At 36.5% G+C, this 16000-nt stretch overlaps 1 long non-coding RNA gene across 1 annotated transcript; it reads right to left on the bottom strand.

Moving 5' to 3' along the window:
- Positions 1 to 10655: 10655 nt before the first annotated feature.
- LOC131617035 (uncharacterized) lies at positions 10656 to 13212 on the bottom strand. The gene is made up of 2 exons (XR_009288399.1): positions 13088 to 13212; positions 10656 to 10917 (listed from the first exon to the last, which is right to left on the bottom strand). It is a non-coding gene; the product is annotated as an uncharacterized LOC131617035 (long non-coding RNA).
- Between the last annotated feature and the right edge of the window lie 2788 nt (positions 13213 to 16000).

Genomic DNA, 16000 nt, shown 5'->3' with positions numbered 1-16000 from the left:
CATTTTCTTTTCATCTTTTTTTTTATTTTCATTATTTTTCGCCATTTTTTTTTGCTCTCTTTTTTTTTTGAACAAGTCGTGTGACCTCGCATAGTCATTGATTCGTTGGAGGTGATTGCGACTGCCTCACTCCTTTGATTTGATGAAGGATTACCATTCTGGTATCGTCATCTCTTGATCTCTTGATGGAATAAGGATAATCATTGCGGTTTTGACATTCCTCAACCTTTTGAAGGATAACCATTGTTGTATCCTTAGATTCACACCCTTTTGGTGAGTTTTGAAAGCTCGATCAAGTTAAATGAACACTACCCTGCCCCAAGGTTAAAATAAGGGTCTTTATGATTAAAAAAGAAACTCCTACTTCAAGGCTCAAAGGGGTTGACGAGGGTCTATCTCCCTTATATCTCCGGTGTTTGGGGATTTGAAATAATGCCTGTACATCCTCAGTAGGGTTCTTATTTGAAAACACATGATTAAAGATCTTTGCGTTTTTATTTTTCATCATTCTCCCTCAGCTTTTTGCCTAAGCAAGCGATTAGTAATGTTGGTATCGTAATGCCAAAAATATTTTATGAGTGAAAACGAATGGGTGGCTTCAAGACAAACATAAACAATGTATTATATTTTCATTCAGAAATTAACAAGTTTTTACACGATATAAATGCTTAAACAAACAATGCAATGAAGAACTAAATGGCCGCCATTGTTTTGGAGACTTGACTCCGTTTGGACTTATTGATCTTGAGTACTTTCTGCAGTTCCTTCCAAATACTTCAGATTACTTCAAAAGAAAGCTCCAACGAAGTCACCCAAGAGTTGTAAACTTTTGCCTTACTTTAGGGATTCGAGCAATGCGAGTGATGCAATTCTCAAGATAAGAGTATGTCTTGCTTATCCCTCGTGCGGGAGCCCCAAGCATATTTATTGAAGAATTATTTGCCATCAAACATGAAGGAACCTTGCGTGGTCACCAAACTTAGAGAAGCTACTTGTTGCAAGGAGAGCTCAAACACCAACTGAAACACCAACCTCCACGGATACAACTGAGCACAAGAACCTTGAGAATGAGAGATGCTTCTACAAAACATTCTTGATTACTTTTTGAAAAAGATTCTGACAAAGTTGCTCGAGAATTTGTGGTGTTTTCATTATTATCATACCAACGAGTTCAAACAAGGAAGTAGCCTTCTACAAAATAGGAAATACTGAAATGAGAATACGGAAATGAAATGATGATTGCCATAGTTGAGGAGCCTTGACTCCATTTGGGCTTATTATTATTATTTTTTTTTTTGGTGATACTTTATGGAATACGGACATTCACTTATGCATGAACTCTTCGTTTTATGTGCAGGCCATTTGGAGTGAATGATATTGCTTTGGAGTCAATGAGATCTTGGACTTTGTGTTTCAAAATATTACAATCCTCAATTGAATGTCCAGATGTCCTAGAATGGTACTCATACCTTGCATTTAAGTCATATCCTTGAGGAATCGGTGTTGGAGGGGGCTTAAACTCCCTTAGTTGGACCAAAGACCCTTTGAGTAAATGAGAAAGTAGTCGACTATAGGTCATAGGAATTGGGTCAATTCTTCTTGGTGGTCTCCTCGACATTTGTGGACCCTGTTGCTGGTGATGATTCAAATACCCAATCTGTTCAGGTGTCTTCCTTTTTTGATTTGGCTGGGAAACAATCAAAGACTGATAAAGTGAAAGATCCGGAATCCAAGACGGTGCATTGTGCTTCTGATTTGAAGTAGATCCGACATAGAAGTATGAATCAACCTTTTCTTCCACCACAGATGGAACCCTATTTCCTTGAACACTCATGCCCTCGGAGGTGATCAAAATCACTTTTGAGTCAATGAGATCTTGAATTTGATGCTTCAGCGCCCTACAATTCTCAATATCATGGCCAGGTGCCCCAGAATGGAACTCGCATCGAGCATTGGCATCAAAATTGGGGGGAAGCTTTTCAGGCATGGACAAATCGCGTAGCTCAACCAACCGAAGTTCTAGCAAGCGGGGAAGTAACTGAGCATAAGGCATGGGGATCGGATCAAGAACCCTCTGAGGCATCTTAGGTTTTTGCCCACACATTCGGCCCCCTTGATTCATTCTAGGGACATGAACAGATTGACGTGGCGGTAATGGCACTTGAAGTTGAGGGAGAGCTCCCTGAGGTACCCCGTGAGTGGAAAGAGATCCTATTGAAGAGAAGGAGTCAACAATTTCTGTTGCAGCAGCAGGGACAACATCACCTTCTTTTCTCAGTACCGTTTTCAGAATTTCCATGAACAGGCTCACTTGAGTCTTCAACTGACTGTTTTCCTCTTTTAGTGCATTTTGATTATGGACCAAGTCTCGCATCTCCAACATAAGATGACCCATTTGTTCCCTCATCTCATCCATTTCCTCACGGAGTTGTTCCATAGTTGATCTTGGAGTCGTGGCGGTGAGAAGTCAAATCTATTGTTGATCTTGAAATCTGAATAGAAAGGGTCCCATAAGTCTCTGAAAGAACCATGAAATGCATGATAGTATGAATGCATGTTTCATTTATGAGAGATCCTAAAGTCTTTTTACACTTTCCTTTTTCTTTTTTCTTTTGGAATCCAAGCTTTATTTTATATGGAGTATATTTTCTTTTCTTTTTTCTGCTTTTCTATTTCCTTTCTCCTTTTTCTCCTTTTTTTTTTTTGGAAATAGACTTTAGGATCCCCCATAAATTAAGTGGATAAAGCAATGATGTTATGCAATGCAAAAGCATGGGATCAAGGTCCACAAAATCTGAGTGATATTTGTATACTCTCTGAATGACTGATATAAAACCTCAGTGCAGGCAAAATGTCACAGGATCAAAGGTTCGACGCCTTTTTGAATACCAGAATATCAAGCACCGTGAGAACAGACCAAATAAAGGTCCGACCTCAAATATGAAGAAGCAATGGTATGTAGGAGTCAAGGTTTCCTGTCCCACCCCAATCTCACAGGTATGAAGTCTAGACACGGACAAGTGGTCCCTAATGGTCACTAGGGTCTACAGTTCCCATGGGGTACAAAGTGTTTGAGGCAACAAGCGTGCCAGACACAGTGTTCCATGAAAGAACCCCGCCCAGTTGTGGTACCCCATGTCAAGCTCGATCGTAGCAAGAGCCACGGGAGTCAACATGAGCATCCATGCTAATCCTATGTGTCACTGGCCTAGGTAGTGGGCCTTTTACCTCACAAAAACCCCCCACCTGCAAAACAAAGCAGAAAAATATGTGGCCCCCACAGGGACCCATAATATAGTCCAGATGCATGCGGAAAGTAAACATGGTATGCAAGAAGGAAAATAGACATGATATGCAAACATATATACAAGATGTAAACATATAAACAAATAAATAAACACCCAATAAAATAAAACAAACAAAGGCTAGGATCGACTTGCTTAGGTATTCTCCAGCAGAGTCGCCAGCTGTCGCACGCTCGCAAAAAATGAACATAGTCGCCACCAATATATTTATCCCATAAGGGAAAGGAATACCAGGAAACCTAACAAAGGGAGGAACAGGGTCTTGCGACCAGAGAATCAAGGTACGGGAGTCGGTTACGCAAGGGGAAGGTATTAGCACCCCTCGCGCCCATCGTACTCGATGGTATCCACCTATGTTTGTTTCTATCTAAAGGGTGTGTACTATGTCTATATCTACATGCGAATGAATGCAAAAGAAATACGGGGAAAAGAAGGAAATATTTACAAATGTGCTCGTTCAAGCCCCGCGACTTGATGCCTACGTATCCTTTTCAGGAATCAGAGGGCCGTAGTTCGGTTCACGATTTTCTGTTTGTTTTTGTGTTTTTTAGTTGGGCGGAGTTAACGCTCGCGCTCTTGCATAAGGGGACAGCCTAGGATGCAATAGAACGGAGATAACAAATGCCCTTAAGAAAGGAGAGAAGAGAGAGAGTTTGAGTGTTTCGAGGAAATCCCTAAGGCAAGGGAAACTCGAGTTACTCTTTGGTTTGTGTCTTTTAGAATTTGGGAACTTACGCCCGAATGGTTCCCTAAAGCAAGGGAGATCCAAGCACTCGAATGATTCCCTAAAACAAGGGAGATTCAAGCTTCCATTCCCTTTTTAATGATTTTCACTTTTTCATTAATGTTTTTTAAGTATTTTCTTGGTATTTTTTTAATGGGATTTTATTTTGAGTATTTGTTAGATGTTTTATGTTGTAAAAGAAAAGAATGAAAAAGTGGGGGACTAGCCTAATCTCTAAGCCTAATTGTTGTTGTTTATGGGGGGAATTCTAAGTCTAAACTACACATGGAAATACTCACAAGCAATTTGCATCTTTTTTCATGTTTAAAACTATTTTTGAATTAAAGACTAAAAACTATTTATTTCTTGGTTCATCAATCAACTAAAAATCTAAGAAAACACTAACTAAAATTCAATTAAAAGGAAACAATATTTCAAAAATTTCTAATTAGGTGAATAATGTTTTTGTCAATTTTTATTTAAGAAAAAAACAATTAATGTGCAAAAGGAATTAAAAGAAAATCAATTTTTATTATTTATTAATTGCCAGACAGGGGGTGTATCAGTAGAATTCAAATGAACTAAGATCTGTTTACAATAGCGCTTGGGCCTGTGAAAGGAGTGGTGTAGAAAGCAAAGGGCGTTTGGCCCAGTCCATCAAACGCGTGGTACCTTAACAAATGGGGGGGGGGGGGGGGCAGTTCCAGCAGCATAGTAAGGCCCAATGTGTACATAGCCCAACACAAAAAAACCATTTGATTCATCTATCTTTATTTAGCCAGCCTATTATTCATTTTTTACACTATGGTTGATCATATGAACGTAACATACACGTATGGCATGAAATATCAATTGGTCAGTATGGACTTTAATGAGATAAGGACAAAAACGCAATTCCAGCCAATCAAACCTCGCCACCTCATCAAACAATCATTTGAATAAAGACAAAAAGCCAAGAAATGGGAGACTAAACCAGTACCAGCGTGCCACGTAGAAGATGGAAAGAGGAAATAAAACAAAAGAACGACGGCGCCGGAGAGACCTCCAGTCGTCTTCTCCAGTGGCTCCCGCGGCGGAGCTTCCATGACAACACCCGGAAATTCATCAAACCACCACCGCCTGGCTCAGTTTTTCGTGTAGATTACAGATCCGACCTTATTTTCCTCTGAATCTTCCTCTATAACGCTAACCGATATGAATCTTAAAACCCTAACTTCTAACAATCTCAATAGAACGCAATCTGAACTCATCGTTGCAATCCATAATATTCACTGAACTCAAATGTAAAATCTAAACACGCATACACACCTTAAATTCATGCAAATCAGGAACGGCAAGATTCAAAAACGAAAAAGCTTTGCGTATGTACAATAGGACGATGAGTATACATGACATGCATGATGTGCTTAGATTGATATAGTGTTGAAAGCCTTTAGATCTCACCTGGAAGAGTTCTTGAGCGAATATCTTCGGACCTTCACGTTTTCAATCCGGATCTAGCTTCCTATGCTCGTACACGCACTCCAGGAATTGAACTCAGAATTTCAGAGCAGCTTTTGGAGTAATGAATAGAGACGGTGCTTGCTTGCAACAATGGAGTTAGGTGCAGGCGAGGTGATGATGATGCTTCTCTAGAACTTGATGAACCATGGCAATGGAGGATCTTGAAGCCTTTTTGGACGGTTGGTTATGGTGGAGGTAGTTCAGAGTTACTTACGAGAATGTAACTACTTTCTTAGGGGGAGAGAGAGAGTAACGAGAGAATGGTGTGGTAATGAAGATGATGATGTGAGTTGAGGTTTGATGGAAGATGATAATGTAGATCGGAGAGAGTTGGAGTTGAAGGTTGGTGCTTGTTGCGAGGTGGTGGTAGTGATGAGTTTGGTGGTGATGGTGGTGGTTGCAAGGTGGTGATGGCGGTGGAAGAGTGAAGGTGGAGGTTGTTTGAGTTGGTTAGCAAGTTTGTTATGGTGGTTGTTAGGGTGGTTAGAGAGATGTGTGGAGTAGAGAGAAGAGAGTGATGAGAGAATAGAAATGAGAGAGAGAGGGAGAAAGAAGTTTGAAACTGTGAAAAAAGAAAAGTGAAAACCAATCTGGAAAATGAGGTGTTATGTTTATATAGCATGAAGTGGTGGTGCATGGTGATTATGGTGTGGAGTGTGTAGTAAACTCTTTTCCTCACTCTTTCACGTGCATGGGCTTTTAAAATAAGTGATGGTTTGGTGTGTGTTGCAAATAAAACTCAAACTCTACTTGGTTCAACATGTCCATGGTGATGGCTTTGCACACTTATAACTCTAGGTATATGTCATCATTTGTCTCAATTTTGGCATCAGTTTGAAGAGGATATATGATAGCACAAGTTATGTGTTGGGAAGATTGGAATAATAAGCTTGCAACTCATTCAAATTCACCTGGGAACATGGATGTGCATGGCTGCAAAGTATAGGCGCGTGTGACTTGGTTTGGCTGCATATTACTGGCCGAGATATGACTTAGTCAGGGCATGACTTTGAGTGCCTCTATCTTGGTCCATACATGCCCACTTGCTACCATCCATAGCTTGTTTGAAAGAGGACATGGCAAGGAAGAGTTTAAGATCAGCCTTGTTCAAACTGAGAGCTTGTGGAGAGAGAAAATTGGACTTAAATTCAGCCCACCATGTGTTTGTAGAAATGCCTTGCGCATGCAGTAAGTCATGACTGGACCAGATGCACACTGTTGGCTTTGTGAGGCAGTGACTTTGGACACTCATAATTGATTCAATATCCACTCAATTGACTCAATTCTTGTTTCATTGTATAGAGGGCATGGAGGAGAGAAGAATGATACGAAGTTTGTGCTTATAGCATCTTTGTAGGGCTCAAGAACCAGCTGGACATTTGGCATGCCACATGCTTGATGAAATGCTAGGTCATGACCTAGCCCATGACTTGGATTGTGACTTGGCTCAAATGACTTTTCAGCAACTTCAAATCATTTTATCTCTTTATACAAGCTTCAAATGAAGAAATCCCCAACTAGAGAATTGTAGCATTCCATGATCTGAACACTTTTGATGTTGGAATTTTTCTCAAATGAGGCCTTTTGACACGTGTAAATCAGGGCTGAAGTGGACTGTCCATTAAGATTTAAAACCTCAAAAATTTTTCTAAGTATGAAAACCTTCCTTTTTTGTTATTTTTCTATTTTTGGCAACTTTTTGTCAAACTCCTGATTTTATCCATTCTTTGACTTTTCTTGGTTGAATTTCCACCAAAAGTCAATATTTGAATAAATCCTCTGATTTTGACCCAAAAGTCAACTGTTCTGATCTTTTTCCGATTTCAATGAAATTCTCGATTAATCTGCTTCTGACCATTGGAAATCAACTGAACACTTCCACACAAGCATCATGCCACTTCTCCTCACAAAATCAGCTCTTGATCAATGTATTTGACCAAAAAAGTCAACTACATTGACTTTGGTCAAGAAACCCTAATTCAGGATGACCAGATGAACAACAAGCTTGTATCCCCTAACCAATGCCTTGAGTTGAGAATGAGAAAACCCTGATTTCAAAAGATCTTGGACAAGATGATGACACCCCATATTAGGCTTCAAGTCTCTCCTTCTGACCAAGGGCCAATGATACAGATGCATGCAATGATATGACCTGAATGGATGTATGTTTATGAGTTGCAAGCCAGATAAATAAGGGTAGGACAAATTTGGGGTATGACATACATCTCTTCATATCATCAGTGGTACGATGGTATGTTTTCTGTTAACGGAAGATTGGCATTCTTATTCATGATGCACACTTTCTCATCCCCAGTGAAAGAGGATACCCCATCTTCTCACCTCCAGCGAAAGGTGATGCTTTAACCTCTCTGGTGTGAAATATTTGCCCCAGAGAAGTTTCTTTTCCCACCAAAGTTTCGTCTCTCCAACAAAGTCTTGCCTTCCCCAGTGGAGTTATGCCAGCAAGACATTTGTTTTCCCCAGTGGAGTTCCTTTTTTCTCCCCGGTGTTGCCATGTTTTATCCTCATCATATACATTCATTAAACATTGCATAGCTTCTTAGGTTCAAAAATTGTGTTTTATATATTTAAGTCTCTTCGATTTCGTCAAAACGAAGATTTCCAATCATCGTATCTCCAAATCGAAGAAACTTAAATAGGGGCATCTGTCATACCCCAATTTTTGACCCTAAGATCATACATCAATTGCATTCAATCATCAATCAAGAGCACCGTTGTGAAGCTTTATCTTTGATACAGTGATTATCTCTGAGGGGAATTATCGAGCATTTATAGCCTTTTATTTGTTTATACTAACCAAAAATCAAAAAAATATATGTTTTGTCCCTTTTGTTTATATTTTACAGGTAAAAGATCGGGCAAAAATCAAAACAGTGCAAGAAAACAATTTTTGAAAATTTGAAGGTGGAAATCGATTTACCCCTGTGGGAAATCGATTTCCTGTGCGCAAAATTCAAAAAATATAAGGAGGGAAGCTTGATATCATTTTGGCACCTTTTTATTTGATCATTTTACCAATTTTCCACCTCATCAAAATTAACCCCTTCATTAAACCCACTTAAACCTCATTTTACCATTTTTTACCATTTAAATTCCACTTAAATACCAATTAACCACAAATTAATTACCAAACACAAAAAGACCAAACTACCACTACTCTTGCTCCAATTCTATAAATAGAGACCTCTACTCTCTCGTTTCTCAAGCTTTGAGAGCCAACAAACCCCTTGCAATTTCTCTCCTCATCCCTACCAAATTCACCAAAGCTCTTTGTTCTTTCATAAAGTTTGTGAGTTACACCTTGAACCTCACAAACTTTGAGCTAAGCCACCTTTCATTTCACTCTTTTTTCTTCAATTATTGAGAGATCAAGATTTGTGTTGGTGATTATTGAAGCGGATCTAAGTTTTGTTCAAGAATTGGTGATTTTCATCATCCTTTTTCATCTACCATAATGTGATTCTTTTGTGCTTGTATGTGATGCATCTTTGATGCTATATTGGTCCTATTTGATGGTGATTTGGTGGAAAATTCGTGCTCCAATGGATATGTGATCATAAGGTGTTTGTATGTTTGCCTAACTCAAGTTTTATAGTTCATAATGCTGTTTTTTTGAAAACTGTGCGCAGGAAATCGATTTCCTACAGAGGTAAATCGATTTCCACTCTATTTTTTGCGCCAGAATTGAACTCTGCACTTAGGAAATCGATTTCCTACAGAGGTAAATCGATTTCCAGTCTGGCAGAATGCTTTTTTTTTTTGCTTTTTTATGCTTGTTTTGGCTTCCTTCTTCCTCCACTTCATTAATATCATTGGATCTAGGATGTTGATAGGTTTGAAATGACCAAATCCATAATATTAGATGAATGATATTAATGATAGTGTGAGTTGATTATCTTTTATGCATTTATTCTTCTTCCTCCATTTCATTAATATCATTGGATCTAGGATGTTGATAGGTTTGAAATGACCAAATCCATAATATTAGATGAATGATATTAATGATAGTGTGAGTTGATTATCTTTTATGATTTTATTCTTCTTCTCCTTTTTTCCTTTTGATCGATGAAAGTCTTAACACCTTGAGAATTCTTATGGATTCTTGGTAAAGACTAGATCATTACCTATTTTCTTTTCGTGCGGTATTGCTTTCGGAGAATGATCTACATATCATTTCTCTCGCATGCATTAGCACATAAAGTTTTGACCGGCCACGTTGTAGGGTGATTTCTACATAAATCACTTGGCGGTCTGCTTGACATAGCGCAATATTTCGTGTCCCGAATAAAAAAGATCAAATATGGAAGAGAATTGTATGCGGTTGATTTAAGACTTATGGAAATTTATCGTGTAGTCGCTATGATTTTATCAAGCTTCTGATAAAGTTCCATTGAATTTAAATCCGAGAACATCCTTCACTCACCATCGATCTTTCTTACTAACTTTGATAACATACTTGACAGGTTTCAAGATGGTTATCTTTAACATCCAACAACTAACTTTAATTTCCGCACTTTATTATACCGCTCTTTATATTTCTCGCTTTATCGCTTTATTTTATCATTTCATCATATTTACATTCCGCTATTTTTCCTTTGTCCATTTGGACATATGTTTATGTTTCTGCTATTTTCCCTTTGTCCACTTGGACCATACTTTACTTTTATGCTAAAACACTAATAAATAACGAAAATCTAAAAAACACATAAGGCTCTCTTTTGGACTATTGGTTACTATCCCTACATTTTGGAGATTTGGACTTATGGACTTAGTACCTCTGAACCCTTGTTCTATTATTACCCTGTTGTTATTCTGTCTGTCTGGCATTGGATTGTTGTCTGTTTGTGTATGCAGGTATTTCCTTGAAAGTCCTTGATGGTTAATTCCAAGGCATTGAGATAAGGATTTTACCCGAAAACAGCCGTTACTCTGCCCGATTTTTGTCAGAATTTTAATGTGCTTAATGCAAAGTGGTGCTAAGATAATAAATTCATCTGGATCCCCAAGTGATAATTGTAACACCCCATTTCTACCCGGAAATTATATATAAAAAAAATCAGAGTTTTCAAAATCTCTCAATAAACAAATGAGGCGTCACATAATTAAACAAAACAAATCACCTCGTCGCATAAAGCGGATACATAGCACCTTTGAAATAGAATAACTTATTTTATTAAAACACAGCGGAATCACTTAAGAATGTATTCAATAAAATATCTTCAGTTAACTTAACATTTTGTCCAACCAAAATGAAACAATTAAATAGCAACATCAATAATAATATAAATCGTTCCCCTCAGAGTGCTACGTATCAGAGCGACAACCGACTCGAGTAACGGCAACTAAATCTTCATACTTGAATACCTGCACGTTGCCAATATAAAGGCAACGGCGAAACAAGAGAAAAGGGTGAGATATCAAATCATATAAGTGGGCATATGATAAATTGCATGCTAGGATTCAGACATATAAAATCATCACATCACAAGTATCAATAGCTACTATACACATCATACTTCTACAGTTCATTAATCTCACATACTTTTCATCACACAACAAGTCATAATCATGTAAATAGTATCATCTAATAAATTTCACATATTCAAGTAAGTACAAAATTCAATAGTATAATACTCAAAAGATTCAATACTATTATCCCAAATATATACACAATCCATCATTATCACATATTCACACGTTTAACCAATTATATATCAAAACATCACCAATTCCAATTATCACATCTCATGTACACATGACAATCACATAAATGCATATATTCAAACATCACTTAACCTCAATGTGACTCAATGCAAGACATGTGACTCTATGCATGTGGTACCCAATGTGGACCCAAAGTTCCACCGCTTCCGATTCATATAGAATCTAGCCACGCTTCAGATCCGGACAAGATCAAAGCCACCAAATGTAAACATATAGTTTACCGCTTCCGATTCACTTTAGAATCTAAGCCTCGCTTATGTTTCAAAGCAAACCACCTTTGTTTCAAGGCACACCATGACATGAATGCATGTACAATGTTGACAAACATATGCAATTAAGATCATCTCTACCATCTTAATATTTAGCATATCACAATAATTCAACTCGATGAATTATCCACCAATTGTACACAACATTCACAACACATACATATCATTCACATATAAAAGGCCAATTAATCAATTACGATTCACAAAATCCAATTAACACTAGTAACTATACTATCTCATGTTAATTCTCATTTTGCCAATTATACATAAACACACACTTTCAACATCAAGCAATTAATCATTAATTTAATGCTAACCAACTAACCACAGAGAATCAATATTAGCACAACATCATGGCATATACATATATTATTCTCAACATACATATTCAAGCCAAAACACAATTACGGACGAATCCTCAAAATACCGTAGTTTACCGACAAACCGAATAATTGATCCAACTTCAAGTATATTCCAATCAATTAAACTCATTGCAATTAATTTAACTATTAATTTAACCAATTAATATCAAACTATATTAATTTAATTCACTTCGATTTCTACTCCATTTCCAATTTCTAGCATTCTATTGCTCAAAACCATTTTTATTGAAAAGAATATCACGCTAGCTTTCTAACGCCTCGAACGGAGACTCAAACGGAGTTACGGTTCAAAAGATATGAATTGTTAAAGTTCCAATAAAAAAAACAAACACCGACGTTATACACTGACAACTCTAAACATGTCAAAATTACTCAAAACAAATAAAAATATGACTCTTAATAATTCAAAACAACTCTGACAACTTATTGTCGACTCTAACAACTCTATTGACAACTCTAACAACTCTATTGATAATTCTATTAAATTATTATAATTTATTTATAAAGAATATTTAAACCAAACACAATTTCAGTCGATTCGTAAAATATCACAATTTCAACAAAATAACACCACCATGTTAATCTACTAATTAAACTTAGCTACCACGTAAATTTTCATCAAATTCCGAACAACTAATTATACCGCTTAATTCGACTATTTCGATCAAACGGGACTGTTTAGTATTTCATTAGTCCTATAATTTCTACTGTTTCTAACAGGTAACTCATTTATCTCATTTCATGGTTCCATAATTAATACCAATATATATAACTATATGTTATCATTAATAAAATGCACAGGTAATATATATACACCATTATTCACATGTATTATATATGTGTTACATTAAGTAATATATTTGTATATTTAAGTATCTAACTGCAAGTGAGAGAAGAACGACACATATAAGAGACAGCACACAAAATAAAAGAAAACGCAAGAACGGATGCAAGTGAATAGCCGTCGTGCTTCAATGGATGCGCTGTCCGTGGCTCACATTCAATTCCAGACACATAGGTTTCCAATTACAACAACAATTTATAGGTTTTCAATTTTCCAGCAACAATTAACATAACAAATGCAATAAATCTACACACCCAATTCCTTTCATACAAAATTTCATAAGCCCCATTATAGGAAGAGAACCCCACCCTTACCTTATCAATAGAAGCAACTCAATGGGTCTCTAATTGCATCTTTACTTGACACCATGGATGAAAATCTTCAAGCTTCTTATTCTTCTCCATAGTCTTGCCTCTTTCTCTTCTATTATTGTTTCTTCATTATGACAACTCTCTCTTTCCCCAAATCTCTAAAACCCTAATATAAAACCAATTGGGCTTAGTGTTTAAATCCTCTCTTTGTTTAATATTTCTTCAAAATCAATTTAGGCCCAATAAGAGATATAACTCAAATAATCAATTATATCACTTATAATAATAATTCCTTCAATATAATAATTCCGAATCATAAATAATATTATTCTTAATATTATTTTCCGACTATCCGACTTTAATTTAATAATTCCAAATATGCCCTTAAAATAATATCGGCCATCCAAATTCCTCTAAATCCATATTTAAATCCTTCAATAATTTAATTAACCAATTTAATTAAATTTGGGGTGTTACAATAATGTTGGTTTAGTATTGATATTCCAAAGGATGGGAAATCTACCTTGACTCATAATGTCAAGTGTTGGCTTCTTAATTTGGTTAGACCGTTTCTTTCCTTAGCTTTTATTTTACGCAATAGGATAGCCTCTTCATCTCCTCCCCTTCTTTAATTTTCAAATCTTCTCCCTTTTTCAAAAACCTTCTTATGTTTGCAAACCTTTTCAAAACCTTTTCTTTAAAAAATATCTTTTGCCCTTAGTGGCTTTTTCTTCAAAAGTTTAGACACTGTTAATTGTCGAAACGAGTGGTTATACCCCACGATTTTGAAATTGATTGATATAATGAGATCTTTTCCGCGTGAGAGAGCTAGTGGCATACTCGTTGATTTTATCCGAGTTGGAGCCCTTCTTTCATTTGCGAAGCAAAGAACTCGTTTGTTCTCATGCTCAAGATCAATGGCTGAGTATTTCTCTCCGACGACAATAAAGTGTTTATTCGTTTTTTTCAAAAACGTTTTTCCCTTTAAGCGGAACTACATTAGCTCTGACTTCTCCATTGCACCGAGGAGGTATGTAGGCACAAGGCTTAATGTCTTGCCGAGCTTATTTTAAAATAAAATAAACCCTTTTTTAGCACACACGACACAGATTTTCAAAAAGGTTCCTGTGGAATACCACATATATGAGGGGTGCTTTAAACCTTCCCCTTGTATAATCAACACCCGAACGTGAGTTCTCTTCCTTGTGCTTTAAAAAAACAACTTTGGGTTTTTCGTTCTTTTCCCTTTTCCTTTGAAAAAATAAAGCGCGGTGGCAATTTCAAACGAAATATTGAGTCGAGTCAATTCCAGGGCTTCGATATCAGAATTTCCCCGCTACAGTGTGCCACCTAGACTTGGGTGATAACGTTTAATTTAGGTAGGTTGTAACTTAAGGTTGGGTTGAGAATCATAGGGGGTTTCACCGAAAAAACTGTGACGGTTTTTACTCCAAGATCAAGGTGTTGATTTGGGGGGTTTTTGATAAGAGTTACGCAATTAGATTCAATCGAGGGAAAGTCTTTGAATAACAGGAGGTTCTTGCAAAGGAGTAGCGTGTGACAGTGAATCAATTGGTAATCTTGGGTGACAACAACTTGCAATTTGGATTCGACTGAGTGAAAGCTTAGAAGAACACTGGATTCTTGCAAAGGAGTAGCACGAAACGGTGAATCAATTGGTGTTTGTTGCGTGATTTAAACAAACTTAGATCAAGGAAAGAGAAGTGCAAATATCAACATCAAACATAGGAATTGTAGGGTTGGATTGCTTCAGATTTCTGTAAATAATTTTTTGTATAGTAAGATTGATATCTCAATTCCAAATTGGAATTAGGGGCAGATGCGTCCGTAGCGAGGACGAGTGGTGAACTGCCTAAACAACTCATGTCCTCTCTCTTTCTCTCTATCTTTTTATTTCTTTATGTAACTTTTCAATATCATATTGTTAAACACATTGATTGGGCGATTGATTTGTAACGATTTTGCTTTGATTGTTAAAAGTATTATTGATTTGTTCATTTCCTTACAATCTAATATATTGTAAGATGATTTTGATATCAACAAAATTAAAAGGAAAATCTGAAAAATTGACCGCATGTCAAGTGTTCGATAAATTGATACGTTAAAATTTCTATTGAATTCATTGGAAATTGGTTGCTTAGGTGATTTCATTAGAACTGTTGATTGAGAATTTAATTGTTAATCCTTTGTATCATTGTTATCTTATACTAATGGTTGTGCACATATATAAGGTTCAACTTGTTCAATTTAGACAATTTTCAATCTAAACACGATACTTCCACTTGCCATAGTTTTTAAAGTTTCAAAACCTTTTAAAAACTGAGATTTTATCTTAGGGATCTATTCACCCCCTCTTTATTAGTTATCGTCATCTAACAACATCGAATGAAGGAACCTCGTGTGTAAGAAGTTGTGAAGAAAAATTATCTTCCAGTGGACCATTCAAAAGAAGAAAAGGATAAGAGACATCAACCTCATGGAAAAACATTAAAGAATCTTCTTACAACGAAGAAGATGAAGTTTTCTTAAAGGCGTCCTGTGAGGAAGTTGATTTTGAGGTAACTAAACCTTCCTATAAACAATTTCTTAAAAGTAGTGTTAAGTTGGTTGAAGAAAATGATAAACTTAAAAAACTTAACTTAGACTTTAAGGAGTATTTTGGGTTTCATGATTAAGGCAATAAATCGCTTAAATTAGAAATAACTAATATTAGAAACTCAAAACAAACATGCGAGACTTGTGTCTCTTTAAAAAAGGAAGCAAATGAATTGCATGAAACCCTAAAAATTTACCCAAGGGAAAGAAAAGACTGACTTGATCTTATCAAGTCAAAGTCCTTCCTCAAAGAATGGGTAGGATTTAAAAATGTTAGAACACATAGCAAAAGTCTAAATC

This window comes from Vicia villosa, linkage group LG7 (genome assembly GCF_029867415.1).
Source record: "Vicia villosa cultivar HV-30 ecotype Madison, WI linkage group LG7, Vvil1.0, whole genome shotgun sequence".
NCBI lineage: Eukaryota > Viridiplantae > Streptophyta > Magnoliopsida > Fabales > Fabaceae > Vicia > Vicia villosa.
Note: the sequence above shows the minus strand (reverse complement) of the source record. Positions and strands in the feature narration are given on the sequence as shown.